The sequence below is a fragment of the Thermobia domestica genome, chromosome 2, assembly GCF_964235325.1.
Source record: "Thermobia domestica chromosome 2, izTheDome1.hap1.1, whole genome shotgun sequence".
Lineage (NCBI taxonomy): Eukaryota > Metazoa > Arthropoda > Insecta > Zygentoma > Lepismatidae > Thermobia > Thermobia domestica.
This window is the reverse complement of record NC_137455.1, coordinates 322,392,219-322,416,340: the sequence shown is the minus strand read 5'-3', so window position 1 is coordinate 322,416,340 and position 24,122 is coordinate 322,392,219. Positions and strand designations below refer to the sequence as shown.

Genomic DNA, 24,122 nt, shown 5'->3' with positions numbered 1-24,122 from the left:
GGAAGTGTGTTCATTTATATTATCTAAATTTAATATTATGTTGGTGTAAGTCAGAATTTAATACAACTTTTCTTTTGAAAAGATAGAATTCAGTGATATGCACAAAAGACATACTATATATATACACATGGAGGCGATACCGTTTTGTTCTTAAGTGTTGACACAGGTTTGCTAAGTGCTTGAATAGAAGCTTATAACATTTCCAATATCTTCTTTTTTATTATTAAAACTTTTGTTTCGTGAAAAGTACTTACTTCGGTTGATATTAATGAGTAAATTACCTCAGAAAATTACTTCGTATGATTTTAATGATTACATTAAGTTAAAATATGTTGCTATTAGTGTCTTCATACAAACATGCATCTTATTGAATTTGTGAGTAATGTACACTCTTTTTCTAATTTTCTTAACATATCATTAACATGTTCAGCACAGGTCAGTTTCATAAGAATTTAGAAATATCAAATATCTGGAATGTGTTCCCCGTGTAAGTGATTGTGATACGAATACAAAGTTGCTGATCTTCACTGAACTTGATTATTGCAGTTATCGTGGTGATATGCTATTAACACAGTGACATTTGCCCAGTATTAACAACATGTTTCGTGTACCACCTCCACATATGTTTTCGTGAAAACGTGCGGAAGACATGACGTCAATTTAAAAGTAAATTGGTTTAACATCTTGTCAATTGTTTTCTTTTTTCCTTCACATTTTACATTGCATTAATCAAGTGTAAATATCTTATGTTTTTGCTTTGAAATCACTATCATTTATCATATTGCCAACCAGGATTGTGTATTCTTGCTTCGTAATTTGGAAGTCACGAGTTTGAAAGGTTGGACAGGACTTCTTGGGTAAATCTTCTACAATTATACCAAACGAATTGGGACATTTAATTTAAGTACAGTGAAACTTCTCATAACAACAATCTTTCTTAATGACTTTTTTTTTTCTTCTTTCAAATGTGATCTCGTAAGGTTAATGTATTTTGAACCCGTGTTCAACCACCATTCCTCACCCAACCACCTGCAGGAGGAGGAAGACATGGTACCTTTTTTAAGCTAGTACTTCTTAGACAATATGTTAATATGCTCAGGAAATTTAACAACCTTGTTTGCAATCTCTGAAATTACTTAGTGCTTCCTAGCTTTCGGATATCCTTTATAGCCTTGTTCACAGAAGATAAAAACAGGCGGGAAAGTAATAAAAACATTAAGAAAAATAGCCAAGGAATGGACTCACAGGTGAAGGGCAGTGAAAACAACACCTTGCCTTAGCTGCTAGTTACACGCCAAACGGTAGGGCAGTGAACTGTGGAATGGAGGGCTTAATTTGTGCATTCTTTTGTTGATGTAGAGAAGGTAGCCAGTTCAGTTGATGTTTTGTTTTGGTGCCAATGTTGTATGTACTTTTTAATTACTGTCTTCCATTCCTTGCTTAGACAACCCTTATCTAGGTTATGTTGGCTTTGTTAAGAAAATAAATAAATTTTTGAAAAACAAGTTTTTGGATCAAAAGATCCAATATATTTCAATCAAGAATTTTCTTGTACGCCTTATATCTGGAGCACTATATACAATGCAGCCAAACCGAAACTATAACTTAACTCAGTGTGATGTGCTTATTCCGTAGAAAATACGAAAACTCGATTTAGGAGCCGTTCAAAAATTTTATGGGCCCTCACCCAAAAACCAATTATTGGCCAAGATTGCAATCTTTTGATTCATTTTTTGGGATCATTCCTAAAATTCTTGTTCTATTTTATTCTTAGCTCCAAATAAAATTTTTGAATCAACAATATTGTGCTGATAGTGTCAACGATATCACTTTGTTGTGTTTCTTTTAAATGTCTCTACACATCTAAAACCAAGTATTTTGCTCTAGCATCTCTGAGATGTTCTTTGACGCGTACTTTTTACCCCTTTTTTTTATTTTCTTGATGTTTGTTTATTGTTTTTTGTCCTGTGTGAGCAAGGCTCTCGGCAAGAGCTGAAAGCTAGGAATTACAAAGTATTTTTAGGAGTCACAATTATAAGGAAGTAAAATGAATAGTTCTTACTTTTATGTTTGAAACAAAAATGGACAAGAAAAAAGTTTTCAAGTCAAAACATCATGTGATCAGACTTACTCGCCCACTTGTCACCTGGGACTGCTTTGTTTTCCAGAACGATCAAATTCGTTTATTTATTTATTCTTACTTTTGAGTTTTACATCACTCAGTTCTGCCCTTTAGGTTGAAGTAAACAATGAAAAGGAAAAAAAACGAATTGTGAAACTATAATATATAACACTCGTGCACTAAGTGGTACTTTAACTAGCAACCAACAGGTCCTGCTGTTATCAGTTTAATTCAGATCCATATAAATAACAATTACGTCCAGGCACGCACCCAGAAATTTTTGTTGGGAGATGTCCAATACTACAGGCCACTACGTCTATGTAATATTGAACGGGTATTATTCTGCACTCGAAAACACGATAAGTAATTGAAAATACTTCCATCTGCATTTTCAGAGAAAAAAAGAATGATATAACTAGATTGTTTTTATAAGAGAAAGAGTCCAGATGAATTGTAAGATCAAATTTTCATGCTATATTAATCATTTCTCCGTTAAACAAGTATAGGTTTATTGAGAATGTGTATGTTGAGTTAGAAAGTTTTGGGGGAAAGTGTAGACCCGGTGGACTTCCACGTTGCTGCTTCAATGATTACAGCAAAGTATCGATGTATGACATAGATGTTTCGTCCACTTTGTTCATCTGAAATGTCTTGCAGCAAGACGAGAAGTGTTGCATGTCGAGAATGTAGTTCTCGAATTAAATTCTGAAATTTGAAAGCGGTTCTCAAACCATAATATTAAGAAGAGTTCAATCATTAATGCTCTATGAAAACTGAGCCGAACTTAAATGTCCTTATTCTATATGTTAGTTGCAGCCCCTAAAAGTCCCACTAAATTTAATCTCGAGAATACTATACTGTACTTTTTTTTCAATTTTTCTTAATTTCTTTCTGCTTGATTGATTGGTTTAGCATCCCTCCTCAGCACCGAGATCAAATAAGACGTGGACCTAAAGTTTCAAGTGGAATCCGAACTATTATAGTGTGTGCAAATTCAAGATTCTTCCATCGGGAATCGAACGCGAGAACTCGTGCATCACAGGCGCCTGAACTAGCAACTAGACCAACGAGGAGAGTCTCCTTGCTGAAGACAATGAAGTGAAGAGATAATTAGGATAGTGATAGTTTAGACATACTCAATGGCATTGTCGATGGTACTGAAAAGTGTAGAGCAATTGTATAAGATCACACTTTACAAGCTGTAATGAGAAGGTGTATATTTATAACTTATTTCACAAGGTTATAGAGTCTAAGAAGACAATTATTCGTGAAAAATATACCAAAAAGAAACAGTTTACAAAAATTGGTAACTTAATTCCAAGTATGAAAGAACAGAGGTTAATGCAATTGCAAGAAAATAAAAGTGTCAATTCAAGCAGTGGCATAACATATGCAGACCATGCAAATATACATTTCGGCCCTCCTAAAAGCATAATAAAATCTTAGAACTAAATCACTTATGGCACATCACAACAGACCAAAATGCAAGTTAATGCACTGTTAATCACTAGTATTTTATAATATCAACGGAAATTATCAAATTATTTTATAGAAAAATCATTAATATTTTTATATTAATATCAGGTAGTCTAAAATGTATTGATCCTTTTGCGCACAAGATGAAGTTAATGCTCCAAATCCCAGAGTATACGAGTCGCAGCGGGTCATGCTTAACAGCATTTGACAGCTGACAGTTGGAACTAGTAGATGTTAAAAAAGTGTTGGAATTAATCTAATCAGGTGTAAGTATTGCGCCGTGAAAATGAGGGAAACTTCTGCAGAAATTTATCCTATTTACGGGAAAGATACGTTGTCAAAACAACAGCCAAAAGTTGGTTCAGTTGATTTAGTTGACTACGAAAAGAAGTTCGACCTTTGGGTGCCATACTTAAAAACATTTACTCGACCGAATTTTCATCTGGGAATCTCTACTGAAACGTAACGAACTTGAGCCACTTTTGAAGCGGTTGATCCCGAGTGATGAAAAATGGATAACTTACGTGTGAAAAAGATCCTGGTAGAATCGACAAGAAGCTCCACAGTCTGTGGCAAAGGCCACACTGATGCCCAGGATGGTTATGCTGTGCATTTGGTAAGATTGGAAGGAAATCGTGCACCACGAGCTCCTACTACAGGGCAGAACAATAGACTCGGACCTACACTGTCGGCGAAGAAAACATGAAGAGGTCGATAATTATTTGGGAAGTATTCTGTCGAGAGACACTTACTGCACCAAGTAGATGAGGTCAAGAATTACCATAACTAAGGAAGCATTCAACAAGAGAAGATCACCCTTAACTAGCAGGTTTAATATTGGACTAAGGAAGAAACTACCCAGGTTGAAATTTTTGCTCACTGTTCTACAAAAAAATAAAAAAAGTTCTATTTCTGGGTAACAAAATAGTGATTCTGAAAGGATTTTCACCCCTGAATTCAAATCTGATTTTAGTTTTTCTGCATCAGGGATAGTTTTGGAGTAATCAGCACGTAATGTTTGTGTGTGTAAAGCATTACTACATATTGTTGACACTATATATTACATAGAATTGTAGGTATGCGAAACAACTGTCGACCGTACATAATGGTTTACTTTTTTCTTTTGTACTGAGTGTCTCTCTTGTCTCTAATGATACACCAGCAATAGTCTGCCAGCATGTGGGCATCCACTTCCCTTCATAGCGTTTTTCAATGGTGGATATATCTTTATGAAATCTTTCTCCGTATTCTTCGGAAATGTCACAGCAATTACTGGGGAAGTAATCCAGATGTGAGTCCATGATATGCACCTTCAAGGACTATTGCACCCTAAATCCTGATAAGCTGCAAGCATTTCATCCACCATCTCCCGTATTTAGAATCCCGTCTTCTCCCAAGGAAGTTTTGGGTTACTTTCGTAAAACTCATCCATGCGCGCTTTCCTTTCTCTGTGAGACATGCCTCAAAACTTCTATCTTTCTGCATTTCTCGTATCTGCGGACCTACAAACACGCCCTCTCTTATTTTTGTAGCTGATACTCGAGGAAGTTTGTCAGCAAGATATGCAAAAGCTGGCCCATTGGGATCCATTGCCTTCACAAGCTGTTTAATAAGTCCAAGTTTTATATGTAGGGGTGAAACAAGAACATTTCTAGGATCTACAAGACTGTCATGTTGCACATACTTTTCACCAACTGTCCAATTGCGTTTAGGCCGCTCCTTTTTCACATAGTGGGAAGTTCTTTCCCGACTATCCCATTCACACAAAAAGCATGCATACTTCGTGTAACCTTGTTGCATCCCTAATAATAATGCTATTACCTTGAAGTCACAACACAACTTCCACTTATGTTCACTGTACTTAATTAAGGTCAATATCTTTCTGAAAATTCCATAACTCTCTTTGGTAAAAGTGGCATATGCAGCTGGGATTGAAGGCAGTTGTTTCCTGATATGCAGCAATACACCTTTTAAGCTATTCTTCGAAGCATCCAAAAATAATCTCCATTCACCAGGTTCGTATGTTATGTGCAAGGCTGTCATTAATACATGAACATCATTGCAGAATGTCACGGAACTATCACTGGCAAAATAAGACACAAAAGCACTTTCTCTGGTCCTGAAGGTTATGTTGGTTGTTTTGTGGAGAAGGTTATATTCCTGTAACCTGGAGCCTAACAATTCTGCTTTCTGTTTACTGCGTCATAAGTCTCGCACTAAATCATTTAAATCATCCTGCTGTAATACACGTGGCGTGGGCGAACTCGTGCCTTGATGCGGGGATCCCTTCTTTTTTCCGGAGAAGATGTAAGTTCTGTAGTGCTACTTTCTTCACTATCACTCATTTCTTCTATGTCTGTGGGCCTTGAAGGAACTGGTAAAGCTTCAGAATGTGCCACAGGTCGTCTTGCTGACGGCGGATCCGGACAAACAATATGTTTCTTTGATTTCCTGTTCGTGAATCCCTGAATTTTGGTTAAGCAGAAATAACAGTTTGTCAAATGGTCTCTTGGTTCATTCCAAACCATCGGTACAGGAAATAATGAAGCATTTTTTCCTTGCCACCAATTAATTTACAATAACATGTAGCACAACACATATTAGGTGACCACTTTTTATCAAAATCACCAGCTCCGACGCCAAAGTACTACTTATATGCTCTATTGATGATGGGTGTGATTTTCTTCCTGTTCCTCACGAAGGTGAACTCGCAACAAACATAACAGAAGTTGTTAGCTGCGTACTTACAACCACGAGTGCGAGGCATTTTTTTTTGCTTCACTTAAACACAAACAAAATGAATCCACAGCATTCAGTTTATATACAATAAGTAGTACTAACGCCCGATAAAATACCAGATTCACACGCTCAGTTTAACTCACAAACTACTCCCAACAACAAATTGCAACAGCAAAACACTGTCAGGCAAGTTTTGCCAACCCCTGAAAAATGAAAGCTGTCAATGTTGCAAGATCTTACTTTCCAAATTCCCTTTTGTCACCATATACTGTGTTTGGCATATATATGAATATACAGTATGTAGTATTAAATACATGAATGCTTGAATTACTCGTAAACTATCCCTGACAGATCAAATCGGATGTCTCATTTGAACTTCCATGTCACATTCCTTTCATAGTACAAAATTTCATTTCAGAAATACAACCCTTGTAAAACAGTGATTATTGCTGGTCCAGCATGAACTGCAGTTTTACCAGCAAATCCAGCGGTGATTTGTTGCTGGATCAGCAAGAAACATCCGGCATTTTCTTGGTAATTGGGACTACTTCAAACATGTGTTGCTGGATTATACAGCATTATTGATGGATTTCTATGCTGGTTCTAGCAAAGAACTCGAGCATTGTTTGGTGGACTTCTTTGTTGGTTCAAGCAAGAAATTCTAACATGTTTTGCTGAATTTTATGCTGATTCTGCAAGAAATTCTAGCGAGCTTTGGTGGATTTATATGCTGGTTATAGCAAAGAACTCTAGCATTATTTAATGGACTTTTATGCAGGTTCCAACACGGAATTCCACTATATTTTGGTGGATTAATATGCTGGTTATGAAAATCCTGTATCCTTTTCCCACGGTTTTTGTTTCATGTTGATTACTACATTATGAGATAATAACCTTTTCAAACCAAAATCTCCTCTACACGTGAACTCATGAGTAACAGTCGATATAAACCGCAAGCATTGTATCCAAAAATTATCGAGACTGTAAACAATATTGAGAACTTATTATTTCAAGTAAGTTAAAGCCAATTGTACTCCCAACTCAACACTAAGCACACCATAGTCAAGTGCTATATACGAAGTATTGGATTGTTTGGTCCAAAGACTTGAACATTGCGGAAGTTAGAGAAGAAATATTTAGAGAGCTTCGAAATGTTGTGTTGGAGAAAGATGGAGAAGATAAAATGGATGAAGGGAGTAACAAACGAAGATGTTTTAAAACGGGTAGGAGAGAAGAGGACGCTATTAGTCAGCATCCTTTATAGGAAGTAAAATTGAATTTGACACATCTTGGGAATAAATTGAATTCTTCATACCGCCATAGAGGGAACGTTGGAAGGAAAGCTAGGAGTAGGAAGGAGGAGGACACAACTGATTGATGATTTGAAGAATAGAAGAAAATATTGGGAGTTAAAAGTGGAAGCTGAAGGCTGCGAAACGCGGAAGAAACATTTTCAGTCCACTTCCCCTCCCCCCAAAAAAACTCTCATTAGTCCCAGAACCTGCCACCAGGTAGAACACTTAATAATAATAATAATAATAATAATAATAATAATAATAATAATAATAATAATAATAATAGCCTAATAACTATTTCTCACCTGATTTTTGTCACATTTTCTATGTTTCCATCTTTTACTCGTAAATTTCCAGGGCCCTGCAAAAGTACAATATAGGTAGATATCATTATTAATGTGCACATAATAGAAATACTATCTCAGTTACCAAATAAGCAAACTCTAATGAAATATTCTTACAAACGATAGAGACTTAAATATAAAAGTGAGAACTATCTACAAAATAATAATAATTGATAATAATTTTCTAATTTTTATTTCGGATCGCTAATTAGTTAAATTTTTGACTTAGGAGAGTTCTTACTTTTAAAATCAAGAAATCAATACAAAATTCTAATTTTTTAATTAAAGCTTTATATAATATTTTTTGAATACAAAAAGCATTGTTTCGAAAGTTTGAGTAAATAGTTGAGAAATCACTTTCATAACGAATTGTTAGTACAAGTTACAAAATTAAACTCTGGAGGAACAAAATTAAACTCTAGAAAAATATCACCTGGTGAATTTGCTCCAGATACTTTACATGGCTTATTGAGTTAAACCTTAATCTGTTAATCATTGATCGAACTACAAATATACAGATACTTATCAATTTAATGGAAACACGTTGAGTTGGAAACACGCCAGATATCTGGGTTGGCAACTGTCAGGCAGCGATTGTAGTGCCAGGTTGTTGGTAACGATGAGCTATTACTATGTGAAGAACAGTGAAACGGGAGATTTTTTTGTGAATTGGGCTGAGAGTGATAGTTCAAAATGGATGAGCTCTCTGATTTCTAGAGAGTAAACGGTCGACACACAGTTATGACATTTGAGCGTGATCAAATGGCTGGTATGTTGGGTATGTTGTGAGGGTCAGTGTCAAAGATGATGACGACCCGCAAAACTTACAGCAAAACTACATCGGCAAATAGGAACAGTGGTCAAAAGAAAACCCTCAGTAATACGTCGCGGAGAGCATCAGAGCAAATTGTTACTCAGAATTGTTGTGTGACTACGATGCAAGTAATGGAACTCAAGCATCACGTTCTACAGACTGCGTCGACAATCATGGTTAGCCTCGAGTTACATAACATGAACATATGGGTCGGGTTGCACTAGTAAAACTGCTGATAAGGAACAATCATACTTTAGCACGACGCAAATAATGTCGCGAACATGCAACATGGACCGCGGATGACCGGAGACGTATGATACGGTCGAATAAGTCATTGTTCCCCTAATTTCGAACCACAGGTCGTGTTTGTGTTGTAGACGTTTAAAGCAGTGCACGATCTGAAATATGGCATGGATCTGTGATGTTCTGGGCCACAATATCCTCGTTTTCAGATAATCCTATGTTGACGCTTACCGGTCACGTCACTGTCCGTAACTATGTCTTCATTTTAGGAGATCATGTGCAACTTATTGTTTAGGTGTTGCTTTCCGAGCAATGACGTCATATTCCAGCACGATAATGGGCCATACCATAGAGTTGTTGTGGCGTGGTTTGAGGAACATCGGGATGAAACTGAAAACAATCCCTGCCCTGCTACATCGCCAGACCTGAACTTAATTGAACATCTGTAGTCCGTTTTGGAGAAATGAATTCGGTGCAGATTTCGACCTTCATCCTCTGTCACGGAACTGAGTGATGCACTCCACTCAGAATGGTGTAATATTTCACTTGGCACTATTCTTGACCTTTATGACTCCGTTCCACGTGCATGAGAACTGTTCTGAGGCCGAAAAGTGGCCCAATGCTATCTGAATCTGGTAAGTTGCAATTTTTTCAGGTGTTTCTATGAAGTTAATAAGAATTTGTATACGCATTGCACAAAAAATTACTTCAATAAAGGACCTCATTCAATGGAAACTACTTTTTTCAACTCAGAGTCTTATTTGTTTGATGATATTTAAGAATTCGTTGTTTTAAGATAAAAGCATATACATCAGCTTATACCGTATGCATTAAAAAAAAAAAAAAAAAAAAAATCACACACTGAACTGTGATGGAAAAGGGCCCATCCGGTTGCAATGGTGTGTACAGATTTTGAGGAAGATGGCTGAAATTCAGTTCAAACATAGAAAAGACTATGTAGATTCTATACCGGTATTTTAAAAGCAAATTTTCCTAAAATGGATGGAACATAGTTAAAAAGGCACGAAACATTAACACTAATGTCAATGGAAAATCAATGAAAAATAAATAATTAGTCCATTTATCTTAAAAAACAAAGGAGGGAGATGGCTCAAATTCTGCTTAAATTTAGAAGAGACCATGTGGATTCTATATTTCAAAAAAAAAAAAAAAAAAAAAAAAGTTCTAAAATGGATGGAACAGAGTCAAAAGAAAAGTACAAAACGTTAACATTAATGTCAATGGAAAATGAATGAAAAAAATGAAGTCGTCCACATATCTCAAAAACTACATATAATATTGAGATGGCTAATTAAAAGGTTATTGCAAAGACAATGAAGAGCTTGAAAACGATGCACAGCATGTAAGGTAAATATGAATAGAGCATTGTTAAAAGTCAAGTTATTTGAGTAACATCAATAATAATAATGATGAAATATATGCATCTTTTGCTGCGAATTTTCCAGGGCATCCCACGCGGAAGTTATGTGCTTGAAATATTGTTCATCAGGATTTGGAATTTCCATACTCGATTTAGCACGAAACGTGACTTTTGACTTAATCACGTGGCACAGTCTGGTTGTTATCGCAAACTGGATAGAACCTTTATTTTCCAACCTTTAAGGTTAAATTTCTGAGAAAAAGTAATATTATCTTTCCTCAACAGGTGATAGCAAAATCATCGGTCTAGCTGCAACATGACAGGCGGTCGTTTGAGCTTTGAAGAGCGGAAGCAAGATATTAAGTGGCACTGGAAGTTTGAGAATGTTGTTGTTGTTGATAGACAATGTAAGCATGAGTATAAAACTAATTCACCTTCAGAAACAACAACTACACACCTACGAAACAAATTTGAGGTTCATTGAACAGTGTGTGATTTGCAGAAAGGCCGATCAGCGTGATCTCGCACGGATACAACTGCTGAATTTTCAGTTGAGGTACGGCAACTGTTTCAGTATTCACTTCAAAAATCTTTAGGACAGGAATCATGTGAGACCAGCGTAAGTGCTAGTAGTATGTTACGTATATTGAAGAAAAGTAAGTTGTATATGTATATATCAAGGTTGGTGCAACAGCTAAGTGACTACGATACAAATCACAGAATACAATTTTGTGAATGGGTTCAGGAAGTGGTTATACGTGAACCGGGATTTATGAGTAGCCTTGTTTAATAGGATGAAGCACAATTCAAACCTAATGGAACTGTCAATAGGTATAATTGTGTGCGCTGGGTGAAGATCATCCCCACATTACTGTTAAAAAGGCTGCGAACTTGTCTAGTATAAGTGTGTAATGTGGTTTGCATCTTAGGGAAATCATTGGGCCTTTATGTTTTGACGATACTTTAACTGGGAAAAAGTACTTAACAATTTTTGGTGATTCCACTTTCCCTACCATTCGACAATGTAGAGTAATGACAGGTTTTATTATCAACAAAATTGCGCCTCGCCGCACTATCATAGGGATGTGTGAGAATACCTGATCGAAATGTATCAGACCAGCGATAGAACACGGGAAACCAGTCGAGTTTTCTGTACGCTCTCCAAGCCTTATGCTGCTCGATTTTTCTTATAAGATGAGATGTATAGTCGTATACCACGTAACCTGAACTGGACACACTTTGGGATGAGATTCAAACGTTGTGCGCAGACTGCGAAGTACGGAAGCAGTCGTGACTCATACTCAGAAATGTATTAATGCTAAAGACCACGATTATTTTGAACATTTACTTAACCATCATTTGGAACATTCAGCTTAAAAAGAAAATACTTATTTTTCAAATTGGACTGAAGCCTTACTTTTGTCAGAAAATTAATCTTGTAGGTTGAAAAATACATTTTCTATGACAGTTCAAAATGTGTATTCATTTTTTTATGGTCCCAGTATTACTGTAATGCATTTTTCCGGTGGAGAAAAATAGTAGGTGCTTAAAAACGAAAATAACAAATTCTCTTTGCGAATAATGTTTATTTATTGGAATATTATGCTTCTTTAAATTGATACTTGTTTGCTTTACTAATGTGATTTATGATTTCTGCAGTTAGGCATTACATTATTAGTAATTGAAACAAACTATATTTTCGCTTTCTTCTTTTTCTAAAATGAGGATAAAATGTTAAGAAAATTTTACTAGCAAATGAACTATAGCTAGGGTCAGTCATACCCATTATTTGTATTGTGAAGATGACAACAGTGGCAGAAATAGTGGTAATATCAATGAACGGGGACTATAAAAATCGAAAGTAAATTGCTGGTATCATTGATTGAGAACTGAATATTAGTACTATACCAGTAGCGAGAGACCAGCAATGATGTTTGACAAAGTAACAGCAGCCCAGAATCTAATCAAACTTGAGTCGAAAGACAGCAACACAAGTGCTAAATTGACTAAATGGGGAGGAACTAGGAAGAGCAGAATGTGTAATAAACGAATAATTGACGGATAAAGCAAAAGTGATAAACCTGAACATAAGACATACGTATGAGACAGAGTTCGATGTTTGGCCGTATAATGAGAAGGAAGGAGAACTACGTGGAAAGAAAAGTAAGAATGAAGCAAATTGAGGGAAAACGAACAAGAGGAAGTTCTAAGAAATGATGAAGGGAGATGATCGACGGTGAAAGAAAGTCAGACTAATCTGTACATAATTTATTAAAACTATAGACTCCATACAAAAATTGAAAGAATTGAAGGAAGATGATGTGCGTAAATAATCGTAACTTCTGAGCTAGTGTGGAAAATTCAGCTGTTTGCAAAACAGTCAAAAAATATGCTTACCCAAAGAATTCTTTCTTTTTTCTAATATCTTAGGTTCAGATAAAGAGTGTTGCTTTAGCACACAAGAATAAAATAAAGCTAAACATATGTTTACTAAGTAGGAAAGTTTCATATTTTCTTTGAGGAATAATAATAATAATTTATACTAGTTACCTAATTTTATATATAAGCGTATGACAAGCTGAAAGTATCATACAATACTAGTTTCCTAACTTTTCTTTTTTAAATCTAATATAAACGCTTCTGCGTTTGTCAAAATGACAGTATGAAATGAAAGAGAGCGAGATGGAAATGCTATTAAATTAGATCGGATATTGTTAAAAGGGTATGTTTCATTATGTTTCAATGACTCATATCTCGTTTCAACCGCGGCCAATTCAATTATCATTTCTTATTTTCTTTCTCTGGTTATCTGTTTCTTGAACACTTTTGTTTATCTCTTAAAAATTAACTCTCTCAATGGCCAAAATTTATTATTTTATTCAATAGAGTTTGAATAAAATAATAATGTCACTAATTTTATAATTTGTTACCATTGTGGTCAATATTTTGCTGTTAATGCACCATCTACTTCTGTGTTACCTATATTAATTGGTATAAGTAAATAATATACTGGCATTCAACGATGCAGATAATAAATAAATAAATAAAATAAAGATACACAAAATTTTATCTGTAAACGTCCAGTCTTTAAAAAAAGACACAAAAATTAATAGCTTTTAATTTCCCCTCTCCCCACATAATTCAAATTTAACAAAAACTCATTTTATCTTCCTAGAATATAGGTTTTAAAAGAAATATTTGTACAACATTTCAAGTTCCTAAGCCCAATGTTTCTGTGGAACTGATGAAGCACAACAGAAATATTAACCCCTCATTCGCTTTGTTTCACAATGAATTTCGCAAAACGCAATCTTATCCACAGGTTTGGGTGCAAGAGAAACCATTTATATGAAATTTCAAATTCCTAGGTTTAACGCTTTCAAACATGTGGTGATATATAAGAAAACTTTTAACTTTCTTTCTGCTTAGAGATCAAATTCCTTAGAAGACGTCTTATTCATAGAATAAGATCTAAGAAGAGCATTTGTACAGAATATCGAAATCCTGGAATGGATGGTTTCGGAGATCTGAGTATCATCATTTCCTCCGTTAGAAGGCCTAGTTTCGTAAAATCTCATTCTTTCCATAGTCTAGTGCAGTGGTGGTCATTTTACAATGAGTTGAGGTCCAATGAGGGCAGGAACAAAAATTAAAATCATATACAGGGCCGGCAAATTAAAAGTTAATTGATAAATAAACATACAACCACAGCAAGTTAGGAAATATGTTATTAAAAACTAACTAAATCTATGGCCTAAGGAACCTGGAGGTTCAATGTCACGTTCACAAAAACTCTCCATGATTGTCTTCTGTCAGCTAACTGGATCCAGCTCTTACTTCGTATTCCTATTTCTGCGAGATCCATCTCAATATTGCTCTCCCATCTGCATCTAGGTCTTTCTAATGTACTTTTCCGGTTGGATTTCCAGTTAAAACTTTAAAAACTTTCTTCCATTCTGGCTACATGACCTGCCCACCTGAGCCACCTGCCCATCTCTTGATGACCCTAACAATGTTTGGTAACCAATATAAATTATGCAGTTCCTCGTTATGAAGGAATAATAACAAGAATTCCCTGCTTTTAGTCGATATTTAATTTATTCGTGAATATGGTTCTTGTCTGTTAATATTGATCCTAAATATTTTAAAGTATTTACTTTGTCGAAAGTATTATTTCATATTTTAACGGATCCATAATTTTCAGTGTTACGGTCCCGACGAACTTCAATGTATTTAGAATTCTCTGCATTTACTTTTAAACTCATGTCCTTGCAAGATTTTAATAAGACGTCTGCATTTCTTTCTATTGTTCTCAAATATTGAAACAAAGATGGTTAATGCACAATAGAACAAGAAACGTTGCTTTTAATAGGAACAATGCAGTTCGTCAAAATATTTTACAGGATAAAGTATTGAAAGAGAAATCGCAGTTCTTTTTAATTATTTGCGGACCAGATGAAGCATACTCTCGAGCCATTATTTGGCTATCACTTGTTCAGGTTATACCAAGGAAGTTTATAAATACTTCCTTTCTTCAAAAGTTCCTACGTTCAACGGTTGCAGACTTGTAGTGATAATGAATTAATCAATAGCTGAGTTTATTCTTTTATAGATATACATTAGTTGATAGAATTATTAGCTGCCCATAATGCTTCTATCTATGGAGATAGATGACGAAATAATTTGTTGAGTGAGGAAGTGGGAGAAAACAGAAGTATCTTCCCATCAATCCCTCTTTCTGTCATTGCTTAGCCATAAAAAATTCACGGTTTGCTATTATTTATTTATTTATTTATTTATTTATTTATTTATTTATTTATAATAGGTTTCAGATACAGCAGTAGTCTATTTTACACTGAAACACTTTGACGTTTATGAAACATAATAGAATAACAATTTGAGCTCAAGATTGTACAGCACAATGACAACATTACAAAGATAGCTTAGTTATAGAGGATCTGAAAGTGTACTCATTAGAGAGAGAGAGAGAAAAAAAAAAACATCTACAGTAAAAAAAATCAGAAAAAAAAGATAATATATTTTTGTGGGACTATCCTGCGATTGTGCATCATCATTTCAGTCAGAAAAATGCCTCGTCGGTACCTTGTTTTGTTAGAAACTAAGCAGATCCGACACCTGCAACTCACTTCAACGGATGTCAACTGATTCCGGAAATATATTCCCATAACGAATAATAATAATAAGCAATAACTGATAAAACATGGATTCCATAGTTTTATGCGGAAACCAAACATCAGTCTAATAAAAGGGCACTAATAATAATAATAATAATAAAGCCCTTAAAAGCAGAAAATAATTCATTATTATTATCTATAAACATTTTGGAAGTTTGTGCCAAGCGAAAGAAATTATGCGTAATATAAAATTAGTTTAGATGTTAATTTTATGAGACATTGATTTGCTTGGCTTGACTTCAAAATTTTTCATAGAGAATAAAAATAGATTGTTTTCTGCTTTCAAGCGGTTTATTATTATTATTTTCTGCTTGTTAACTCTTTTATGAAGTCAATTAATATTACTTTTTAAAGAACATTTTCTGCTTTTCAGTGCGTTTTTGAAGTCAGTGATTTTCGTTTTATTTATTTTTTCATTTTTTAAAAATCTTACCAGTTTAGTTACCTAAACTAAAGGTAGGACAGTAGCTTTCAATAAAATGGATCGGCGAACCAAATACGTGTTACCAAATATACAGGGTGTAACAAAAGTGCACGGTCAAATTTCAGGAGTGGATTCTGTAGGAGGGTCAAGTAAAAAAAAGTTCATATGACCGAAACTGCATAGTTACGGAGCAACAACCATTACCTGCCTGACGCTGGACAGGGAATTGATGAATATGACAAAGTTATTCACGAATTTGAATTTGAACCAATTTATGGCCTTTAAGCATATAAGGCTCAGACTGGAACTAAGGAAAGACCAAAGATGTGGAAATGTAGCAGACCTAGCCTTTCATAAAGTATCATTCTAGTGAGACTGAGGAACACGAGTGGAAAACGATCAGGATGAAGCACAGTTTGTGCCTTTGATCTATCAATGCTGCTTAGCAGGCAGATACACTATCCATATCACAACTAGTTGGGTTAAGCACACTCACGATTGCAACGACATCATTAAGTATAATCAGAAATCATTTTAGAAACATTGTACAGGAGGTACAACCAGGGAAGGAAATAGGAAAATGTTGAACGCAGGATGTCTTACTGTGAATTATAAGAAGCAATATAACTGCCACAAGAGTACTAGTCGAAGATTTATAGCGTACTGTGCTTAAAATAAATCCATTTTAAACTAGTATCTGTCAAACTGCGTGCAAAGCAGTAGACGCGATATAAGGATCAGAAAGGCGTTAAGATAGAAAACTCTTGTAGGTATTAGGCAAAATTACTGTAATCACACCGACATCGCAGAAAGTAGACTCCACTTGAGAAACATGTATCCCCCGAAACTTCCAATCCTTCTGCTGCGCCGTAATCATGGGTATTTCGCTATTATTTGTTATTATCCGACTACTCGCTTCTCAATCTACCCTTTTCGAAGAGCTTCTCTTAGAAAAAAACATCGAAGTTTTTCTCATCAACGAAACTCATCTCACCCCATCCATGTCGTTCAAAATACCTCGATACACACTACTTCGTTGTGATTCTACGGTAGCAGCATGTTGAGGAAATGGGGGTGTGGCCATTGGCTTCCATTCTTCAATTAACCATCGCCAGTATCATCCCACCTTGCCTAATCTACCAGAGTACCTCATTATTACTCTGTACTTTCACTCTCTTTACCTTACTATAGTCACCATCTATGTGCGCCCTGGACACCCAATTTCCCACTCATTCTTTTAGAATGTATCCAATACCTTTAAAGATTACATCTTCATGGCCGACATCAATATTCACAGCCGTCCAGATAATCAAAACCGACGTTTCTTTGACTTCATCACAACTCAGACCACAGGCCATATTTTTATATCCCTAAGCCTACTAGACCTATCACTGAAACCACATCACACTAGTGATTTCTTCTGTCGCCCTTTCACAGCGATGTACTTTGACGTACTAGATTCCATTAGTAGCGATTATCTTCCTATCAAGCTTCACATCGATCAACAAGTCTCATACTCCTCGAGTAGTACCAGAATCTAATCGTATTCCACGCTTTGATCAAGCAAAATGGAATGATTATCGTTCAGCACTGCCGACTTAGCCTATTCTGAGCTGTCTACTACGGAAAAAAATCTATTAATTGCATTTTCAACATCACTTACTCTATCCGTCATTCTTCTGACCTTCACATACCAACCACTGAAATATCAAAGTACCAACCACGCTTACTACCAAGCTACTTACCTCTTATACACAGCTCCCGTGAATTTTTTCCGTGAGTTTGAGCGCACTGGGACCTTAGAAGCTCTTCCACATCATCGCAAACTCCAGCGCATAATCCGAAACTATGTTAAGGCATATAAACTCCGTAACTTTGTAAAGACTCCCAACAACTTAGCAGAAACTTTCCACCCAACTAAGTACTGGAAGATCTTTAATATGCTGACGGGCAAGCTTACTCGGACGCCTTATCCATTGCTAATTAATAACTGTCTGCTACATACAGATGAGTAGAAAGCCAACGCCTTTGCGGACTACCTGCAGACTACATTCTCACCCTTTTCACCGAATTTTCCTTGGGGGCATCCTACCAACATCTTAAAGGTTATCTCCAGTGACTCCCTACTTTCTTGATCGGTGAGTACCAGGGTCGATATGGGTATGTAGAGAAGCAGTAGGCTCTGTAGGTCACGAATAGGTTGGTTTCGATGTCACAAATTGAGGTGTGTTCGAACATGAGTCGAGAAACCGATCGACTCTCCCGACAGTGTAGTGATTTCTCGAGTCACCGTGCGCCACTTGACTGGATTCCTGTGGAAATCTTTGGATTTGTCCTCGTATCCTGACTCCGCTGCACAATTCTATGCCGCATATTATCCATGAAACCAACCCCATTGTCCAGTAGGATCCTCACAAGAAGTGACGAGAACCGGCCCAGAAACACGGACTGCTTACTTGTGGAGGTGCGTATCTCCAGTGACTGACAGGCTCCTTTGGCGTTGTGGGGAGAACGTGCAGATACAGGCACGCTAGTTTCCTAATATGCAAACCCCGATGTCACATTTGAAGTTGTTCCAGTACCAGAGCCAAAAACGGCCAGACACTGGTGATCGATCTCGGCTATTTCGACCCATGCATCAGCTGAGTTTGGTTTGCTTCCAGTTGAAACCCATTCTTGGGCTTAGTTGTCACATGTAGCAAACTCGTAGCTGGGAGTGTGTTATGGGGGAGGCACAGTTCAATTTGTTCCCTCAAACACATACAAACACAAATCATACTTTAAAAAATAAAAAAAATAAAAATAAAAAATAAAAAATAAAATAAAAATAAAATGCTAATAAAACATCCGCACCATTTTATTTACTTGTTTTCTATTAGTGAGATATTATTATTTGTTGTCTTTTTGTTAATTCAGCTTCTTTTTTCTTTCTTATTGTCTTTTCATTATCCAGGGCCACATTTTCTTGTCAACGAAAATGGATATTTGAGTTGCATGGGGAGAAGCGCTAGTTTCCCCTGCGAACGATCCGGTGTGGTGTTGTTGCTATGCCACATTTTTTTTTAATTACAATTTTTAATCAAAAAATCACTTATAGATAAATCTATTTCTCCGGGGCTGGACATCCCCGTAAGGAGTCTAAAAAACAAAAGTAACAGCAGGACGTATCTGATCCTAAAGAGATAATGGAAAAGATTTGACTCCAGTAGTGCTCTATAATTAACCCCTTGCACTGAGATGACAAGTCTAGCTCGTCATGACCTCCCGGTGCCAAATTGCACAATGACGAGCTACACTCGTCATTAAATTTAAACTATTGTAGCATCACGTAGGGTTACTATATTGATGTTTTGAAAGTTACATAATGATAAACCATCTATAATACACTTTTATAACTTATACTTCAATTATCAGAATTCAGAAAATAAATCGTAGTTGAAGGAGTTAAAGATTCCTGTGAAAGTATTAGTATCGAGTCTAAGCGTTTGAGTGGGATTAAGAGTTTATCCTCTTTTGTAATCAACCAAGTAATTGTGTATACTATGGGACAGGTTAAAGACATTAAAAAAAAACTATCTAAGAAATGGTTTGCCAATAACTTTGAAACAAGTTGACAAAACCGAAGACAAGTTATTTGATGTCGAAAGTTGTGTGCTGTGAGTGGGTCCGGGTCACCATTGAAATCCGTATTTTTCTGTAAATTTAGTCTAATTGTAGTTGTAATTTTACAAGTTTAAATATAATTTATTCTCATATTAAATTTGGACCTCCCGACGAAATAAATTCCTAGGTACATCCTTAGTTGTGTTCACAGGCGTGCGCAGACCCTTGGATTAGGGGGGGGAAAGACTGAAATAGAATTAAATCAGGGAAATTTTGGTCGAGTATTGCAAAGTTCAAAGTCTTACTTTGTATAATGATGATTACAGACGCCTTTCAGGGTCCGTTTTTGTGAAATATAATCCTTATTAGCTGAGAAAATTATGTTAAAAAATCGAAGAAAAAAACGCAATGCCAAAACATTTGGTGGGGCAAGCGCCCTCACTTGCCTTCACGTGCACACGAATATGATTGTGTTGGATATATCTGAAATCAATATAGTCCAGTTGCTTGCAAATGTCTTACATGAAAACGTATCCTAAGGTTAGTGGCTTGGGCTGGGTTTATGGTTCTCATCATTGAAGCCAATAAATAGGCAATATTAAAGAAATGTTGTTTAGATTTATTGTATATTATCCCAATCGGACGCGCGGAAACAATTTAACTCGATCTTGACTAGTGTTGCCCACGAGAAGAGACGTCTTGTTAAGTTTGAAGAAGTCTTGTCTCGATTCTCAAAGAATTATTATTCCCCTCATCTCAAAAAAAAAAAAAAAAAAAAAAAAAAAAAGTTTCATCTTGTTCAGTACTTTTATATTCTTTACTTTTAAAAGTAATCTTGGTAAATTTTTACATTTAGCAATAAGAAATTTAAATGCTTTATTGGGATAGGTGTTAAATAATTAGCATTAATTAAAGATACATATCGCCCAGGTTTCTTAACCAATGTTTATATCGAAATCAGATCTGTAGCTAGGGTTAGTTCGTCTTCGACTACTTTTAGCCCTCCTGAAATTTTCACTTCTTTATTGGTTGTATATCAGATAACTTTGCTTCTGTGTTATTTTCGGTCTTCGGGTAATGAATCATAAAGAATAAAAGAAATATATTGTATTACCAGTGGTAATAAAATAAAACTGCCACGTATTACTCTAGCTGTATGTGATTTCTTCTACAAGAGCAAGCGTTATCATATTAAAAAATAAAAACTTGCAATAAAATATATCAATATTTTAATTAACGCAAAAATAAATAGGGAAATTATTTTTAAATAGGAAATTCTGTAAAAACATGCAATTCTATGTTCGCCCATTCGTGAATACAAATATTTTGAACAAGAAAAAAAAATTAATTGAACAGTAACCAACCACAAATTTTATAAGGTGCATGATCTACGAAAATAAGAGAATATTAAAAACTATGGATTACTCTCTTCCCTGGAAAAGAGCTACTCCTGATCTAAGTCAGAATCGTCTGTTGACGAATCTGTTATTTCCACTAAAACTCTACTTGAGTTGACTGAAGATTTCTGTAACTGTCTTCAATATCCTCCATGTGTCTTATGTAATTTCTCTCTAATTGTCAACTCTAATTCTGTTGAATGCACTATTTAATAAAGACACAAGTTTTTGTAGGGGTTCGCCTTTCATCTTTTGGGATGCTACCGTCCGTTTTAATTGTGACCACACCATTTTAATTGGGTTAAGTACTCAATGATATGGAGGTAATCTTAAAACAACATGCCCATATGATGCTCCCAGTTCGTGTAATTGCCTAGCTTTTTCTTTTTCCGTTCGCAGGCAGTTGTTCATCAATAATTTGGAGAATAGGTATTATCGGGACCAGACTAGATATGGCACTATTGTAGATTCGCATATAATTAAGAATAGTTTCTTTTCTCCACGAAGTATTAGGCTTCGGATTAATTACACGACTTTGGGAAGGGCATTATACACATATAGAGAAGATACCTCCTCTAAGCGTTTTAGTATGGAGTTTTCAAACCAATGCTCGAAAATTTCTGCGTTTATTGTCCCATGATAATCGACAGGAGAAGCATCAGACATTTTCTTGTGAGTTATAAATAAAGAACTATCCACAAAAGCAAATCGGCCACCAAAGTGTATAATAATGATCCTTTTCCCATTTTTGTCCGAAGTTGCAACTGTGGAATTGTCAAGAGTCGTCGGATCAATTTTTGATTTGGCATGTGTTGCTATCGTACCAAGTTTCGTCTAGGTATACGTCACAGTATCCCGTGGAACGGTAAGCTTTAATTTCTTCGAGATAACGGTATCTCTAAATAATAGTTTCATTGGACTCACATTTCGTGCTTTTTCTTGGTACTGATTTATACGAAAGCCCATACTATGTAACAGACGACGTAATGTTCTGATGGAATAAGGAAATTCATAGTTAATCTCGGATGTCTACACAAATCACGTTTCTTAAAAAAAAAAAAAAAAAGATTATTGGAAGGGACAGCCCCCATCCAGTTCCAAGATTGAAGAGACATGTCCCCCTCATACCTCCAGGATTTGCGCCAGTGAACTATTGTTAACTATAAACAATAAATTGAATCTTTCTATAAGGAACGAAGTTTATTGAGAAAGCATTTTAAGCTGAGTTTTTTCGTTCTATCTACTAGTTTCTTTAATTTTCAAAACAGTAGAAAAAGAACTGTTTTAACTTTAGCTTCTTTGTGTGTGTTACTGCTCATTCATGGATGAAGAAGACCTAAGTCAAACTGTCTTTTTTCCCCTTTATATATAAATTTAAAAAAAAATCATGTTCAAATTTATAAAAATGTGATTCATTTTATTATGGTTTATAAAATCCGGAAAACTATAAAACTTAAGAGGAAGAAAGGAAAATAACCCTACTACTCCCTTAAGTTGTATATTGTAGCACCAAAGACTCTTGCAGGAATTGAGAATGAATATTTACCCTTTTAGAGGCATTTACACTCTTCGCTCTTTTCTTTTTATGTCATTCTGAAGGAAAGAAGATCCTTTTAAAAAATGAAACCTTTGTTAGTTCAGTTTAAAAAAAACCTTGCAGCATTGACGCCTTCGCGAACCCCAGTGAGTTTGCGGTTGCTAAGCCACAAGGGGTAGAGGAAACCTTTTCCTCTTCCAGGAAAAATAGCCGTTTATCCATGGCCTCGAGATTACATAACCCGTGATTAAGTCGTGCATGTGTACATGTGCATTTGCATGGATGAAGCACACATTTATATAGCTCGCGCCTATGCCGTTATGTTTACATGTGCATTTGCGTAGATGAAGCACACGTACATAACCCGTGCTTAAGCCGTTATGTGCACATGTGCATTTGCATGGATGATACATGAATATCTCCTCACGTCCAACTTCATCATCTGTGCTCCACCAGATCCAACTCATCATCCAAAATTCGGCGGACAACCCGACGTGCTTGACGTTGCTCTTTGCAATAACGTATCCTTTAGTATTCATCCTTATGTCATCTCGGACCTAGACTCAGATTACGATCCAGTCATTTTTCATGTCTCCCACCGTAGCATTGCCCATACTGCTCCTATTATCAAACACATAGAAACTGATTGGGATTTGTTTAAACAAGAATTAAACACTCTGATCGATCTAAGAGATCGGCCCGCCACCATTCAGGACATCGATCAAGCAGTTTCTCACATCACATTAACACTTCGTACAGCAGAGGCAGCAAGCTCCACTACTACAACCTCTCCAACGCAAACAGGTCAATGCGACAGTCTACATCTGCAACTCTATACTCATTTAAAACGTTGGGCTAGACATCGCTGGCAGCACACACTTCATCCAGCCTACAAGACACTGTGGAATGAACTGCGTGCAAAGATCTTACACCACATAATCTCTGCTGCAAAATCCATTTTTCACATCAATCTCCATGCCACGTACTCTAACAATTATGTTCATTTTCACGTTGGACCTCTGGAAACTGCTGTTTAAAGCCATGCATATGTTACTTTATATCATGGGGATTACATTCCTATTCGATAATATTCGATCCTTTTCACAACATAAGCTGCTATTCGAAACATTATTATAAGAGGAACATATTAATGCATTTGCACTTAACGAAACCGCCTTAAGACCGAACATGTTAGCCCATATTTCTGGTTATCAACTGCAGCGCCACGATTATCCCGATCATATGGCACATGCTCAAGCCGGAGTTGCAATAGGTTATTTTTCCAAATATCCAGTAAGAGCCTACACTCCTAAAGTTTTTGCCGATATGCAGGAATACTTTACTCTATATACTTTCCATCATTAATAGTTAATTTTAGCACTATCTATATTCGACCACGCCAACCCATACCATTACAGTATTTTGAATACATACCCAATAACTTTCGTAATATTATCATCATGGCGGATATTAATATCCATAGTCGTAGTGCTCGCAAAAAGGCAAATTTTCAGCAGTTCTTAACTGAAAATCTACAGCTGCATCTTCATGT

The 24,122-nt window shown here is 35.9% G+C and overlaps 2 protein-coding genes across 3 annotated transcripts in view; one reads left to right on the top strand and one right to left on the bottom strand.

The window, feature by feature from the left end:
• Positions 1-7,994, bottom strand: part of LOC145678662 (uncharacterized) — a 54,570-nt gene extending 46,576 nt beyond the window's left edge. Inside the window, exon 1 of the mRNA XM_081749044.1 lies at positions 7,938-7,994. The gene's annotated coding sequence lies outside the window, so the exon portion shown is untranslated. The remainder of the gene's footprint in view (positions 1-7,937) is intronic.
• LOC145678660 (uncharacterized) overlaps positions 1-24,122 on the top strand; it is a 363,281-nt gene that overhangs the window by 29,846 nt on the left and 309,313 nt on the right. The gene's annotated exons all lie outside the window — the stretch shown is intronic.